The sequence below is a fragment of the Seriola dumerili genome, unplaced genomic scaffold (assembly GCF_002260705.1).
Source record: "Seriola dumerili isolate Sdu_G_001 unplaced genomic scaffold, Sdu_1.0 BDQW01002857.1, whole genome shotgun sequence".
Classification (NCBI taxonomy): Eukaryota; Metazoa; Chordata; class Actinopteri; order Carangiformes; family Carangidae; genus Seriola; species Seriola dumerili.
In genome coordinates, this window is record NW_019177112.1 from 136117 (window position 1) to 149063 (window position 12947).

Consider the following 12947-nt stretch of genomic DNA (forward strand, 5'->3'; position numbering starts at 1 on the left):
AACAGTTGTTTTAATAAACTTGCATAAATGAATTAAACATATAATGTAAACACTTCATGTTTACATACAAAACATTTTTCTATATTAAAATTCTTTCACAAATTGTAAATGTATGTATTTCATATTATGTTATAAACCTAATATGTTCATATATCCAGAGGAAGTATATTACATGTCATACATCATGTTTCTGTGTGCGTTGGACATTTGACTCAAGGCAAAAATGATCATATCAATATTATATTCATCATGAACAATAAACAGGATTCTTATAGAAGCTCCTTCCTCCCTCAGCTCAGCGTCTCTTCACACAAATATTTAGACAATGACGAGGACACAGCTCGAATGCTGGTTTTCAGTAATCAATAATCAATTCAGTGTCTCTTGTACCATTTTTTCAGGACTGTGGTTTATAAGTATAAACTCGTAACACCAGCATTGAGCAGCCCACAAACATGCTAGCAGATTAGCTTTCTTAGCAACAGTGCTAAGCTCAGATGTTCTGGACATTTAAAGTCTCAGGTACAAACAGGATTACATGTGAAAATGTGATTTTCAGTCTGCACGGCTTTAGATGCTTAACAGCTGTTGCTCCCTCAGGAGGAAACTGTAATAACTGTGGTGTTAGCGCCACCATCAGTGTCAAGGTTTTAGTTTGTGCAGCACTTTTGCTAATGATCAGATAAAAAGCAAAGCTAATTGTAATTCCCATCAGCCTCAGCTGGGGTGCTGCTAATTAGCTAGTGTTAGCATGCTAACTTGCTAACATGATGAACATCAAACGTGCTAAACATCAGCATATTAGCACATTTGTTAGCTCAAATATGTCTGCAAGACTAAATTATAATGAAACAAAAATAACAATACATTATTACTGATAATATAATGTTGGTAATATTTAATAAAATGTTTAGAGTTGGTTTTATCCCTGAAATATTTTCCTCCATGTTTAAACAACGTATGAAGTCATGATGCTGCAGTGACACTCAAGTACTGTGGTTATTAAACTTACTAGACATGAACATGTTAGCATGTTAGCATTTAGCTCAAAGCACCAGCTGTGTGTTGTTTGTTTGTTGTTTGTTTGTTGTTTGTTTGTTGACTCTGTGTCTCTGTCTCTGCAGCTCTAGTCATCGCTAAAGGCACAAAAGAAGCTAATGGCGGGCAGCTCGCTTCAAAGGTGTTCAGCATTGTTAAACTACCTGCGGGGGCTCAACATGTAATACAAGATGGCCAACGAACCCCTCCTGTGCCCCCCTGCCCCCGCAGATCACTCAAGAAAATGGCCGCTGTTTTGAGCTTCTTTTAGTTTTTTATTACCTTTGACCTTTGACCTTCCAGGCGTCGATCAGGGAAAAATTAAGTGTTTAAAGTTTTATTCATGTAGTGAACTTTAGTGATGACCATGAACACACAACACACACACACACTGTGGCAGTGGACTGTGTGTGTTTGAGGTGTGTTTCACACCTTGAGCTGACTGCACACCTGTGCGTGGTTGTGTTGTTCACGGCAGGAACCAGTGTTATATGTTTTACAGTGGAGGATGGACCTGCGGTCCAATCACAGGCTCTGTAAAGAAAAGTCACACACCTGAAAAATAAAAAGACCCATGTTTATTTACACAGTTCTGAGGAGTCTTCGTGTGTGTGTGTGTGTGTGTGTTGTGTGTGTGTGTGTGTACTGAATGTTGTTGAAACTGTTTCTTCAAATCATCTTTCATTAAAAATACAATTAAATAAATCAGAAAACACATTTTATAATAATATAATAATTATTATTATGATTAGTACTGCAGTATTAGCACAACTGGGTTACTACGCACTGGTATTTAATGTGACTACGAATACTGCTACTACTTAATCTTACTACTTACTACTATTTCTATTGATACTGCAATTGCAATTATAACTGCTGATACAGCATACTACTGCTGCCATTACCACCATTACATCAGAATAACGTTATTACGACACCACTGCGAGCAGAGCAGATGTTTTTTGAATATCTCATCAATGAGCTGAACACAAAAACACCAGAACTAACTGTTCCAGCTGCTTCCAGCGGGCGGCAGCACAGAGGCTTCAGTTTGGACCGACCCGCTCCCGCAGACCGTCAGACCTCACGCGACTCGGACACAAGTGGAAGCTTGAAGTGAACTCTGCACGTGACTATACGTCAGCGAGAGCTGAGCGCTGCAGCGACGTGCTCTCTGCTCAGGTGTGTGTGTATCAGGTGAAGCAGGGAGGAAAGAGGCGATGGACTGTGGAGGGTGGAAGGATGAGTGAAGCTTCTCTCGCTCTCTGAGCCTGGACTCCAGGTAGACTCGTACTTACCTTCCATGTTCCTGAACACCACGGCAGGACGTTTGGTTACTTGACACAGTCAATGAGACTGAATGTAAATCTGCATGCTGCACTAAGATTCACTGCCTAGTATGTTACTACGACTTACTACTACTACTACATGCCAATATTCAGCTGTTACTCATAGCGCCTCCTAGTGGCAATAGGAAATATTATGTTTTACAACTTCACATGCTCCTCATGTCATGTTGACCACACCCACTTCAAACTAATGGATCAGAAAATACTAGAGTTATACTTGTTACTTAGAATAGCTACTAATATTATGCAGGCAAGAACTCCAGTAGTAGGTACCTGCTGTTGTACGAAGCAGTGTGTGTGCTATTAGAAGTATTAGTACTGCAAGTGACTACTGTCCAGTCTCCGTTTACCTGCACTGCGCTTGCCTGCAGAGACCAATTGTGACGTGTGGATGCAGAAATGCACTGAAGTGAACAAATACCAACAAAGTAACACTGTCTGTCACATTCAAATGAGCTTTATTGGACACCAGCAGCCTGTTGACAGTGGAGCTAGAGAGAAGATATATACAGGTAGTACAGTAACAGAAAAACATATTATCAATTATAAACAGTACTGTATATATAAATTGAGATGACCCCCACCACCAACACACACACACACACAGCCCCACACCAAAGTCATGTGCAGTTATAATTTAAGCCTGCAGAAAGGCTACAGGGACACTGAACAGGCACACAGTTGGTGCTGTACTCAGTGTGTGTGTGAAAGTATAGTTAAAGCGTGAGTGCTAAAGGTAAGGTGTCTTGTGTAAGTGCGTGTAAAGTGTGTAGTGTGTGCTTGGGCGTTACTGCCCTTTGCAGTGAATGCTTGAGCGGTCTACACACATTTCCCCTTTAGTAAATGAAACTTGACCTTCTCTCTGTGAGTTAGGACCGCTCACACATAGTTCACACCAAGTTTATTCAGACCCACTGACATTCATACAAACATGACAGAAACATGATATATAATATTATGACACTATTTCTGTTGAGTGTTTCAGTGTTTCTTCTTTTATATTATTTCTCATCATTCATATAAATGAAGTTTCCTACATGGAATTTTCCATGATTCTTCCTGCAGAGGGAAGGGAGGATTCCTGAGTGGACTGCCAGTAACCTATCAGTAAGATTTACACCACTCTCATCTGTAATTTTATTATAAAGAAGCAGATCTGTGATGTAAGTCATAAATCAAAAGTTTAATTTCTCAGACACATTCAGAGTTTGAGGAAGAAAATCTGAAAAATTAAAGTAATATTTTAGAAATAGCCATAAAATCACAATTGCGAGAAGAAATCTGTCTGTGCCTACGTCTTGAAAATGTTGGTGTCTACCACTTAAACTACTGCTTACTGAACCACCACGACTATCACAAACCAATTTACTGCTACTTCTACTACTATGCTAATATTACTGTACGTTCAACATGCTACAACTCCTGCTACAACAGTAAATAACTTGACGCTATAACTTCCTGCTATTAAATGCTAATATCACTAACAACCGATACTTCTAGAACTATTTGTTAATTTACGGCTAATATAAAGATCTAAATATTACCAATACGCTAACAGTGCTAACAGTGCAGTAACTATCACTGCATTGGTGCTTAATTCTGCTAGTTAAAAAACTGCTAATACACTTGATACTTGCTATTTTAGCATACTGATAATACTGCTACATTACTCACTGCTTAATACACTGATGTTGGCTAATACTGATACAAGCTACTGCTAATATACTGGTACTGTTAACATGCTACTGCTACAAGAGTAAATTCTGATGCTTACTATTTGCTAATATTGCTACAACCAATTACTTCAGAACTTTTTGTTGAATACGGTTTCATATAACATCTAATATTACCAATTACACTAAACCCTCTAACCCTGCTAACACTGCTACACTGCTAACACTTGCTAACCCTTGCAACTAAAACTCCTGAAAACTCTTGCTAACACTGCTTCTGTTTTTCCAATGCTACTTCTCTTACTGCTAACACTGCTGTCACAATGTATGGAAATATTCTCAACACAATAAAGTATAGAAAAATAAAATAAATATCTATAGTGTAAATATGTAAATAAACTTCTTCCACTAAAACAACTTACAAAGAGACAAAAAAAACAACCACCAAAACATGGCACACACTAAAAAAGTTGCTATTATTTTCCGTGTTGTATCCCAATAGAAGTATTATGAGGGATTTTTGTGTTGTTATTTTTTAGTATCAGACTCTTGTCTGTGTCAGCCGCTTTGTGCTGCAGTTTTTTCTGTTTTGCTGCAGTCCGCTTCCCATGCAGACGCTCCCTGACCTTCATCCGCCCAGCCTCCTCCCTCTGCCAGGAGCGTCTATAAAAAAACCCTGCCCCCCCCCCGCCCCCCCCCACCCCCCCCCCCCCCCGCTGCCCCCCCTGCGTGACAGGACGGACACTTTCCACGTCAGTCGGACAGTCAGACGACAGACGGCAAAGACGACACCCCCTTTTCTTCTCTAACAACAACAACTCAGGTAGGCTGAAACAGGTGTGAGCTCTCCGGCTCTGGGTTGGTCATTTTTTTGGAATCAACTGCCTGAGTTTAGTTTTTTTTTTTCATCTCAATCTGCTTTCCTGTTTGTTTCCAGTTCTTGTTCTGTCTAGAAAACCTGATTTTCATTTCCCTCTTTTTACTTTTAGTCTAGTTCAGTTTTGCAGCAGTTTTCAGAGGAAGTCTAGCGCTGCTGGGTGATTGTGTCAAACTCATGTTGGCAGATTGTTCATTTTCCACAGATGTGAGTTTTTGATTCTTCATCTGGAAGCAAAAGGACAAAAAACAAACCTTCAGGTTTCTTCGACTTTGCAAGCAGCTTGAAGGTCAAAGTGCTGGAAGGAGCCGAGCTGCCTGAAACTCTGACAAACACAGAGGGAGCAAAGTCCAGACAGACAGGCAGACAGACAGAACAGACAGAGAGACAGAGAGACCAGAGAGAGAGATAGAGAGATAGGAGAGACAGAACAGAGAGACAGACAAAGAGAGAGAGACAGACAGGCAGGACAGAGAGAGAGATAGAGAGCAGAGATCAGACAGGACAGACAGAGAGAGAGAGACAGACAGACAACAGGCAGAGCAGACGACAGTGAATGGCTTCATCTGTAAATGTATAAGATTGTATCTATGGTGATTTAATCTTATATATCTGATTGTTAACAATCGTCAATATGTCTGTCCACATTCTGTTATTTGTGGACCAGGCCAGATTATATTTTAGGACATCAAGGCAATTCAAAGTGCTTCACAAAAGACAGAGAAAAGTCATTAAGAAAAGACACACAAGCAATATAAAACACAACACACACACACACACCACACAACACACACACGCGCGTTAAAATAGTAAAAATTAAAACAGAAGAATCAGACGGCTGATGATTATGTCATGGATAAAGCGTCCTCAGATTACTTATGAAGCCATGCAAACAGAGAAAGTTCTAGATCCCACCCCAGAATTGATTGTCCTTGTTCCCAGACCACCTGAGAGGAACACACCTGTACTGGGCATTTCACAGGTCATATACATACACAGGGAAACTGTTTTCTGTTTCTATAACCAGCCTGTGGACTTGCTGAGTGATTCATTTTGAAATCAGGTCCCAGTGAAACACTGAGGAACAAGGTGGAACATGGACGACCTGCAGACCGGGCTAATCTGACAACAACACAAAACTGCAGCCTCACATTACATTACATTATAGCGCAGTAAATTAGCAGTTGGTTTGTTTTTGCTGTTAGCTGTGCGCGTAAGCTTATGGTAGTTATTGTGTCAAGTGTAGTGTTTAGCAATAGTTAGCATCAGTGTTAGCAGTAGTGTTCGCTTCAGTGTTGTCTGTTAGTGTTTAGCAGTAGTACCTGTAGTATAGAGTAGTCAAGTGATTAGCTGTGGTGTTTAGCAGTAGGGTGCTTAGCTTGTGTGGTGTTAGCAGTTAATTGTTAGCAGTAGTTTTAGCTGTTTAGTGTTAGCTGTGTGTTAGCAGTAGTTTTAGCAGTAGTGTATAGCTGTAGTTGTTAGCAGTAATGTTTAGCAAGTAATGTTATCAGTAGTATTTTACCTGTGGTGTTAGCACTAGTTTTAGCTGAGTGTTAGCTGTTGGTGTTAGCAGTAGTGTTAGGCAGTAGTTTTTACCTGTGGTGTTAGCACTAGTTTATAGCTGTAGTGTTAGCTGTGGTGTTAGCAGTATTTTTTAGCTGTGGTGTTAGCCAGTAGTTTAAGCAGTAATTTTAGCAGTAGTGTGAGCTGTTCGTTATTAGCTGTGTGTTAGCAGTTAGTTTTTAGCTGTGTGTTTAGCAGTAGTTTTAGCTGTTAGATTGTTAGCTGTGGGTGTTAGCATAGTGTTAGCTGGGTGTTAGCTGTAGTGTTAGCCAGCACTGTTAGCAGCACTATTAGCAGTAGTGTTGTATGTTGTGTTGTAGATCGTACGTTCCAGTTGTTGCGTCATGTTTGTACAGTAAAAGTCTTTGTAAAGTTCCACATTTCGTTTCAGGTGACTGTAACCACTCAGCTGTTTGTTCTGCTGGCATGCTTTGACCTTTTACACACACAACACAACAAACCACACACACACACACACACACACACCACACACCACACACACACACAACACACACACATTAATTACATACACACTCAGGGACACAGCAGCAGTTAGCTGCTTTGCTTAACACACTGATGTACTTCTAATACACTCATCTATTGTTAGCACTGCTGCATTACTTCTGCGGCTCATACTTCTTACTCTTACTCTTTATATGTACTTGATGACACAGTAACAACGCTAAAGCCTGCTACCAGCTACTGCTAAAACATAATGCTCTATATCTTTAAACACACTAACACGTTATAACTACTACAAAATACTGAAGACACTGATACTAATACTTTCCTGTGTGGTGTGAATAGGATATTAAAGCCATGTGGCTCAGTTCTTTGCTGGGTATGTGCGGAGTTGATTCCATTGATGAGGAAACCTCTCCACTGTGAAGCTTGAACACAAGAGCAGGACAGGACTTGCATCCATCTGCATCTTGCAGCTGCTTCACATGTTTAAGCTCAAAACAAATGAAACGCTTGTTAATTGTTTAATGATTTGTTATGTTGTGTTTAAAGTGCAGCTTTGAAAAGATCAGTTGATAAAATCAGCAAACCATCTTCATTAATGTGTCGATACAAACAGAAAAATCTCCAGCTTCTCAAATGTGAAAGTTTTACTGTGGTATGACTCAGTATTTCCTTGTTCCGTGGATTTTATTTATCTATGTTTTATTTATCGATCTATTTTATTTCTGTATTTGTTCATTTCTCTATTTATTTTATGTATTTAAATTTGTTGAACTGGTTGGCAGCGCTTTTACTGAGCAGATATTTGTAAAGCAGATTTGATCATGGTTAAAAATAATTGATCATTGATCATTGGTTAGCTGCAGCCACTCACAGAGCAGCAAACTGTAGCTCCCAGCATGCATCTGTGACACTGGACAGTTGTGTTTACAGTCGCTCACACTGAGGTCATTGTGGTTCAGGCTCCAGCAGACCTTTCAGTTATCAGAGCGTTGAAGAGGCTGATATCAGCTCACAGTCACAAAATACCCTCTAGCAAAATGTCAAGAACATTGAACATAAGTGTGTGTTGTGTGTGTTTGTGTGTGTGTGTGTGTTGTGTGTGTGTGTGTGTGTGGTGTGGTGTACTGTTAAACTCTATTAATTGGACAGGAGGAAGTCATGAACTGTGTAGAAAGGTCAGGGGAAAGGTCATGAGGCGTTTTACTCACCAAGCCTTACTGTATTTAATTAACTCTCTCTGGAGGGACCCCCCCTCTCTGGCTCCAGAATGGTATCTCCCTCTTTTCCTCTTGGTTTCCCATTAGGCCACCGTCATGGAGAGCAGCTTTGTGATTGGCTGTTGTGGGAGTGGGTGGGCGTGGTCTGACATAGGGGACAGATCTGTTGGCCCATGTCAGGAGGCTCATTGGCGTTAACCAGGATCTCTGCAGCAGGTCTGACACACACACACACACACCACACACACGCACACACACACCACACACACACACACCAGCACAACACACACACACACCACACACACACACACACACACACAACACACACACACCACACACACAGAGTGAGTTTGACCTTCTGGTTTCAGAGTGTTGGTTTTATATTTTGAAGCGTCAAACCCCCAGGGAAGAAAGATCTTTTTCTTCTCTTCTTCTGCGTTTTTGTCTCTAACTGTGGGACAGAGACATCTGGACCGGGTTCCTGGTCTGTCCTCTGATCCTGTTCCAGTGACTCCAGGACCAGGTTCTGTCACAGAACAGGTCTGAACGTGCTTGGACTGCGGTCCTGAACTCGCTAGGGACAGGGGTTTTCGGTCCGGGTCCCTGTATTATCCCAGGGACGGTTTCGTTGTCCGCTCGGGATCGCGAGGACAGGACCCTGTAGGGACAGGGTCCGGTCTGGTCCTTCACAAGACCTCTGATCCTCTGTGTCCCTCCCTCAGCAGGATGTCCAATCACTAAGATTCACGCCGGGAGATTCTGGACTCCAGGAGGAAACCCCACAGTGGAGGTGGACCTGTGGACTGCCAAGGGGTGAGACCAAGATCCTATCCATTCGTCCAATCAGAATCTGAAGGGTCTGTTCTTCTACTGTCTCTGTATTAACATACCAACCTTGGTCTGTCTGTCTGCCTGTCTTGTCTCCTCAGGTCACTTCAGGGCAGCTGCGTCCCCAGCGGTGCTTCCACTGGAGTCCATGAGGCCCTTTGAGCTCCGTGACGGAGACAAGTCCCGGTTACCTGGGGCAAAGGTAGGATGCAGATTTGACTTTTTCCAGGGGCTGTCCTGGAAGGGTCTGGAATGTCCTGGAAGGTCCTGGATGTGTGCGTTGTGGATGACTGTTGTCTGGTCTGTTGCAGAACTCTGAAGGCTGTGGGTCATATAAACAAGGACATCGCCCCCAAGCTGCTGGAGAAGGTAACTACAGGACGGTCAGAGTGATCCAATCACGGCGGGGGCGGGCTACAGGGCTGAACACTAACCTGTCTCTCTGTCTACCTGTCTCTTCTCTCTAACCTGTTTACTCTGTCTCCTTCCTCTGTCTTTCCAGAAATTCAAGTGTTGTTTGAGCAGGAGAAGATCGACAAGTTCATTTGTTTGGAGTTGGACGGAAACTGAGAACAAATGTAAGGACCTGTCTGCTCTCTCTGACCGTCTGGTCTCTGACCTGTTCTCTCTGACCTGTCTCTCTCTGGACCTGTCTCTCATTCTTGGCCTGGTCTGTCTCTCTGACCTGTCTTCTCTCTGACCCGTCTCTCTCTGACCCGCCTCTCTCTCTCTGACCCGTCTCTTCTCTCTGCTGACCTGTCTTTCTCTCTCTGATCTGTCTCTCTCTCTCTGACCCGTACTCCTCTCTTAACCTTGTCTTTTCTTCTCTCTGAAATCTGTCTCTCTCATATCTGAACCCTGGTCTCTCTCCTCTTTTTTTATGACCCGTTTCTCCTCTCTCTGACCCGGTCTCTTCTCTCTGACCTGTCTTTCTCTCTCTGATCTGTCTCTCTCTATCTGACCTGCTCTCCTCTCTGACCCGTTTCTCTCTCTCTGACCGTTTCTCTTCTCTCTTGACCCGTCTCTCTCTCCGACCGGTCTTCTCTCTCTGACCCGTTAATCTCTCTCTCTGACCCGTCTCTCTCTCTGGACCCGTCTTCTCTCTCAGCTAAGTCGGTGCTAAACGCCATTCCTGCGGCGCTGTCGCTGGTCCGTCTGTAAGGCCGCGAGCAGCGGAGAAGGGAGTTCCTCTCTACCCGCCAACATCGCCGACCTCGCCGGCACAAAGGGACGTCATTTCTTTCCTGTTCCTGTGAGTGCGGAGCGGGCCTCTGGGGTGGGAGGCGGCTTAAACAACCCAGTCCTCCTTGTTCACATGGACCTGGCCTACTGGTCGCTTACTCTTGTCACTGAAGCTAATAAAGAGTGTGGGCTAATTAACCACAAGTGAAAGCTGGTTACAGGCTTGGTGGGATTAGTTCAGTGGACTTAGTTAACAAGTTAACTTAGTGTTTCCTCTCCAGGCCTTTAACGTCATCAACGGAGGAAGCCACGCTGAAAACAAACTGGCGATGCAGGAGTTCATTGATTCTTCCCGTACGGAGCGTTCGAACTTCCACGAGTCCATGAGGATCCGGAAGCTTCGAGGTGCTTGCTCGTTCACATCCAGTGTTGTGTGTGTTCACGATCAAACACCACCTGTCTTAACTGCCCTGTGTGTATGTGTGTGTGTGCGTGAGCTTGCGCTCAGTTTACCACAACCCTGAAGAACGTGATTCAAGGCGAAGAACGGCAAAGACGCACCCAACGTGGGGAGACGAGGCGCGCGCTTTGCCCCCAACATCCTGGAGAACAATGAGGCGATGAGACGTGCACCTGTCTTTCTCTCTGATTTCGCAACATGTCGATGTTTTTACAGGCCCACGACCATGTAAATATATGCGTCACAGTCACACCTGTCCCCCTTGCAAACTACAGCAGGCTGGGAAACCAAAGTGCTCACACACTGAAGAGGTTGTAAATAACCCAAAACTTCAATGTTAACACTTACAAATTAATATATGACAATAATAAAGTGCTGCAACTGCATCATGAAATTATAAATATATATAATATGATTAATATTGATAATGTTGTTCCCACACCCTTAAAGCTTGTACTCAGTGAAAACGACGGAACAAACTATGGAAACGACTCATTTGAATGTCAGTGGACTTCTGCTGCGACCCTTCAAATCCAAAGTAAAATGATTTACATCCCCCCCCCTCCCCAGCTCTGGAGCTGTCTTGAAGACGGCCATCGAGAAGGGCCGGATACCCCGACAAGATTCATCATCGGCATGGACGTGGCGGCCTCCGAGTTTTACCGCAACGGGAAGTACGACCTGGCACTTCAAGTCCCCCGACGACCGGCCAGACACATCAGCGGAGAGAAGCTGGGGGAGATCTGTACCGCCCAGCTCATCAAGGGGTTACCCCTGGTAAACAACGCACGAGAGCCAGAAGCTCGGTGTGACATCAATCCTGTGGGAGGGGCCTTCATTCTGACTTCCACTCTCCACATTCTTTAAAGAAACACATTCATTCTGACTTTGATCAGGTTTTAATTAATTGACTTTCTATGGGATTCACATGTTGTCTCTGAGCCTCTTTGTGATGCTGTGATGGGAGGTTGAATGGAGAGAATCATGCACATAGTACAACAACCTAAAGACTGTAGCATGTCATCATCGCTAGATGTTATTGATCAGTGACGGAATAGTTTGACATTGGAATGGAACAGCTTGCTGATTTATAAACACAAAGGACCTTAATTGAGCTTCCATTAGACTCCCATGCAATATTAAAAAGTTTAAGAATGAATCATTTAAACAATAGACAGCATCTAATTGAGGTCATTCAAAAGAGCCCAATCAGTGAGTAACACACTGTATATACTCTAATAACTCATTTAAGTGTGCATTGGTATTTCCGATGAGATATTTGATCATTTGATCTGAAATGGAGGTTTCTACTGTAGACACCCAGCTCGGAGATATGAAAAAAAAAAAAAAAAAAAAAAAAAAATCACAGATGTCTCTGGGAACCATTTAAATATTAATAAACCAGAATATTATTACCATGAGACAACATGTGAGCTGGTCCAGTGCACGTTGTATGATCACTCCTGTAACCGCGAACATTCACTCTGTTCTTAGTCCAGTCCATTGAGGATCCATTTGACCAGAGAACACTGGAGCACATGGGCAATGAATCACGCCTCCACCTGACAATCCAAGGTAGAGAACGCTCTGAAATTACTCCTCTTATCATTGATACATACACGGACATCAAGTGAAATCCAAATAGCAGCATGTGTTTCAAACAATAACAGATACGTATAGCAGAACGACCTGACTGTGACCAACTCCCAAGAGGATCAGCAGGCGAGGAGAACAAGAAGGCCTGCCTGTCTGCCTGCTCAAGGTCAACCAGATTCGGCTCCGTGAGGTCATCAGACGTAAGACACCTGCTGTCTGTCTGTTCTTGTCTGCGTCTGTCTGTCTAACTGTACTGTCTAGTACAGATTTCAATTTTCAATCAACAAACCTCGCCCCCCCCCTTAACCTGTCTGTTCTACTCATACGAGATGAAAAAAGACTGGAAAACTCAGAGCAAGTAGAAAAAAAGTATGGATAAATAAAGAGTTGTACCCATGGTCGAAGCACAAATAACCGAGAGCATGAAATCACCTTCAATCTTGACCAACATGAAAGTAGATCGAGGGAAACTCTGCAACACGGACAGAGTACGACAGACAACACAACACAAGGTGAATAGGAATAGTCGAGGACAGGTTAGAACATGAGACTACAAACAACTACACAGGGAATGAAATAAGTTGAGAACAGGTAGAGCAGACTAGCACTAATCATCAAGGAGATAGTGAACAGGTAGACAGACCCACACACAGATCAATGAGATACCGTTGAGGACAAGGTAGACAGAACACCACA

General features: G+C 43.0%; 1 pseudogene; it reads left to right on the forward strand.

Annotated features, from left to right (window-relative positions):
- Window positions 1-8358: 8358 nt before the first annotated feature.
- LOC111239458 lies at window positions 8359-12221 on the forward strand (annotated as a pseudogene).
- The last annotated feature ends 726 nt before the right edge of the window (window positions 12222-12947 follow it).